The sequence below is a fragment of the Triticum dicoccoides genome, chromosome 1B (assembly GCF_002162155.2).
Source record: "Triticum dicoccoides isolate Atlit2015 ecotype Zavitan chromosome 1B, WEW_v2.0, whole genome shotgun sequence".
In the NCBI taxonomy this organism is placed as follows: domain Eukaryota; kingdom Viridiplantae; phylum Streptophyta; class Magnoliopsida; order Poales; family Poaceae; genus Triticum; species Triticum dicoccoides.
Window position 1 is genome coordinate 477,249,243 of NC_041381.1, and position 3,961 is coordinate 477,253,203.

A 3,961-nucleotide genomic window follows, 5' to 3' on the forward strand; every position below is an offset into this window, starting at 1 on the left:
AGTACAAATGCCCGTGCGTTGCACCGGGCGATAAAAATGATAGAACCTGCTTGATGCGTCATTTTTCGCCATTTTTAATATCTAATTCTAATAAATGTTGAACATGGAAATTTCTTTTTTTAATAAATTCATTAAAATGTAAACTCTATAAAATAAATTTTTTTGAAAAGAATGTATTTTTGTACTAAAGAAGTGATTTTTTGGGCGAATTTTTAAGTGTTTTTAAAAATTACGAACATATTTTTTTGAAATATTTTTAAACTGTTTTTTGTGTTAACTTTTTGGGTATTTTTGTTTGGTAATTTTTACAGATAGTTGGTACCTTTGTTGGGAAATTTTTTTTTTACTATCTGGGCTTGGCCCAAACAAAATAGTTAAGGTGCATGGAAGGACCCACGAACTTATCTTCGTACCGCTGCGACCCCTAAAAGAAGATCTTCTTACTATTGGGCCGTGAGGGCCCAACAATGTGTAATTGACCCTTTCTTTTGCTACATATCTAAAACTACCATCAGGGATGCAATTAAACTAATTGATAATTGAAGAAAGAGCAGAATATATGAAACTTCAAGAATTATTCCAGCATCATGTCCAAGAATAATAACCAAGTTCAAGCCACCATGTTCAGGTATATATGTAGTCATCAACATGAAATTCTTTGGTTCAATCCAAATGCCATGTGTACATGAGCTAAATATACTTATACCGGTCTAGCACAGAAAGAAGTACATGATCGGCAATGGCAAAACCCGATACAGTATAGACTTGTATACCAAGGGAAACTGGAACAAAATGGTTTACAAAATGTACAAGCTTTACTCTCCAGACTCTGCAGGCTATAAAAACAGAACACACTCAGGTGCCGGTTCTTCAAAATATAAAGTTGTAGCTGCATTTGTTCAGAACAAAGAATGAAGCATTCATAGCTTAGCCGCCCTCTGCTTCAGTTAAATAATACGTGCTAGCTTGCTTATGGATGTGCCCAGAAAATTCAGTGTGAACAACTCTGAACCTGACTTTGGCTAAAAGAACAAAATCATTGGCTTGATTTAACTTATTATGTGTTCTGCATTATGGACACCGTGACATCAGTAGCAACTTAGTGACATGTTTCAATTGGTAAATATAAGAAACTTAGTGACGACGCGTGTTATTTGAGGATGACAATTGTTCTCTCCCATACCCTTAATCAACTCATACACTCTGATATGTAAATTCAGGCCATATACATTCAGCTTCTACCACACAAAAAATGAACCTAGAAAACCTAGCAAGTACTATTACTTTTCAAGGACCAAAAACTTGAAAGAGGAATAACATAGAAGAAACGAAGAACAAACCTCTAGTGGAAGCATTACATGCATTTGTGAGTCCAAGCATAATATCTGCAAGAAATTCAGAAAATACAACATGCCTCCAAAATTCAGAGATCTCATGACAGGTGGACTGATGCCCAATATATCTTTAGATAAAGAGGGGGGGTGAGATAAAGAATGTGCATATTTCCCTAGGTAGTCTGATGATCCGAAGCAAATTATCCACAAGGAATAGAAAAAAAATCAGTAGAACATCCAAGGACCAAATGGGCAAACAATAATATAATCTTGAAAAGAAATACCAACATTAGTAAATTTTACCACGAAACAATGGCAGTTCTCTGGCACTTCTTTCCTTGTACCCAAAATAATTCCAAAAATAACAAACAACAAATTACAAAACCAGAGAAGGTAATCTGGTGTACTTTAGTCGTCGTATAGTGCTTCTACTTAGCCTAATAGGGGTAGCGCCACTCAAAAAACCAGCAAATCAAATCAATCTTGCAAGCTTTTTCTTCACTGTAACTATTCCGCAAGACTGCTCAAATATAAGCTATTTAGTGGAGCACAACTATAGTACTGTGCGATATTTAGAAATCAGCTTGTGCGCTCAAGTGCAACTCAATTGCATACCAGTTTGGTGATGGCAACTAAATCTGAAATCCAAAAGCTTAAGTAACGTCAAAGTTGAGATATCGCTTCCTTGCAGCTATGTTTCCACTGACAAATCGACTTCCTGCTAATGGAGCAACCCAATGATTAGTGGTAACATAATTAAAATACTGCAGTGATACTTTCTTGTTGGTAAGAAACTTAATTTCAGTGCTAGAGATAAATTATTTGTTTCAGCATGCTAGAAATAAATTCTTTGTTTCGCCAAAATGACAGTATTTTTCTGTTCGGGAAACTTGATGTTTCGGCAAGATCCTAAAAACAGCAGCAACAAATATTTGCAGTAGAATTATCACATATCTCGGCCTCGCCATCTCAAAGCGACACATAAGACAAACAAAAAGGAAATCCAAATCGCACTTGTTCCTACTATATATCTGCAGATCACAGACCATGGCTTCACAAGCTTCCGCCACTCTAGCACATATGCCCGTCTGAGGTTCAACTATCATTATTCTCTTGTGTACAATCAGGACAGAAGCAGCATAATTTTTCTGACACTTGAATTCAAAACAACTACTAAAACCAAATTCATGTTGCTATTTGGACGCACAAATACTCTGTATCAACTAATGCATTGTGCATGGAAAACGGGAAATTACCTCTTGTTACAACCATGAGCTTCAGGATTTACTTTGCTTGTTAATTCCACCGACTACATTGGTGTAGCTCTCTTCCTTGCCGGGTCTATTCCTCAGCTGCTGCACAAGAATAAACAACAGTAAGCGATTTAGCCAATGTGAAGTCATCGTTTTACTTGCACCTATCTTAAATCGGAAGTGAAAAAGAAACTCAACTGTGCACATTAGCAGAAATCATCGTCAACAAAGCCAAAATGTACTGCCATGGGAAACAACACCAAATAAAGCATCATCAGTTCATATATGTAAGAAAAAAAATATGCTAGCAAGCAACAGTGCTGCTCCCGAAACTGTAACCGTCGAGTCCCGCGAGATACATAACCATCGACCATTGTTTCGTCGCTTTGCTGCACATCAGACATACACGCCTTTGCCCAAACATCAGGGAAAGGTTTGGGCGCTGTCATCCTTGAATCTAGGGACAACCAAAAATAACAGATCAATCTCCATGCCCAACATAATTTGCAAAATCAAGTGAGTATTTCCTCTCTCGATCTCCTGGCTCTGCTCAACTATGGGAGCCGGCAGAGCCAGACAGGGGAACTTGTGTGCGCAAACGTCAATTCCATAGCAGGTCATGAGCCGGCGAGCAGCACCCCGAGGAAGTGGAGATGGATGTACCAGGGAGAGGCAGCAGTATCTTTGTGCACAGCAGCATGAGGCAGTGACGGAGATCCTGGGGGAGGCACGGAGGTGGCGAGGTCAGTCCTCGGCGGGTTCACGCACAATTGGGTGTCCACCGGCGGGCAGCGCGCTCCGCGCGCCGCCGGACCTTCACCATTGACCACGCCTCCGGCCATCTCTCCTTCCTCTCCCTTCCCTCTCTCTTTACTCCTGTCTCTCTCTCTTTCTCAAAATCTCCCTCCTCTTCTCCCACAGGTAGCAACCACTATGGATGGTGCTGCCCGAAGCTTTGCTAGCCTCCCATGGCGTGCCCCCACCTCCACTCCGGTCTCTCCTCGCCGGATCCGCCCCGCCGCACCCATTACCGTGCCCCTCGAGCTCCGGCCTCCTCCCATGGCGTGGCCCGCCTCGACTCCGGCCTCCTCCTCGCCGGATCCGCCCCGCCGCGTCCATTGCTGTGCCCCTCGAGCTCCTACGTCCCCCCATTGCCTTCGCGTTGCCTGTGTCCCTGCCCTCGCTTGAGCGCCGTAGACTGCGCCGCCATCCACGGGAGGGGAGATCTCCGGCGGCGCGCTGCAGCTGTAGATAGGATCGGGAGGCAGTGCCGGTTCGGGCTGGGCTATATATTTTCTTTTCTCTCCTCGTATCTGTTCGGGCTGACTTATAAGTACGACTGCGGGTTGAATACTAACAAATGCAGGGACTTTT

At 42.3% G+C, this 3,961-nt stretch overlaps 1 long non-coding RNA gene across 3 annotated transcripts; it reads right to left on the minus strand.

Moving 5' to 3' along the window:
* Nucleotides 1-558: 558 nt before the first annotated feature.
* On the minus strand, nt 559-3,861 carry LOC119342593. 3 transcript variants are annotated; one of them, XR_005165649.1, is made up of 4 exons: nt 3,251-3,861; nt 2,786-3,044; nt 2,591-2,689; nt 559-2,052 (listed from the first exon to the last, which is right to left on the minus strand). It is a non-coding gene; the product is annotated as an uncharacterized LOC119342593 (long non-coding RNA). The 3 variants fall into 3 exon arrangements; XR_005165648.1 differs by lacking the exon at nt 3,251-3,861 and having other exon boundaries at nt 2,591-2,686; nt 2,786-3,241; XR_005165647.1 differs by lacking the exon at nt 3,251-3,861 and having other exon boundaries at nt 2,786-3,241.
* Between the last annotated feature and the right edge of the window lie 100 nt (nt 3,862-3,961).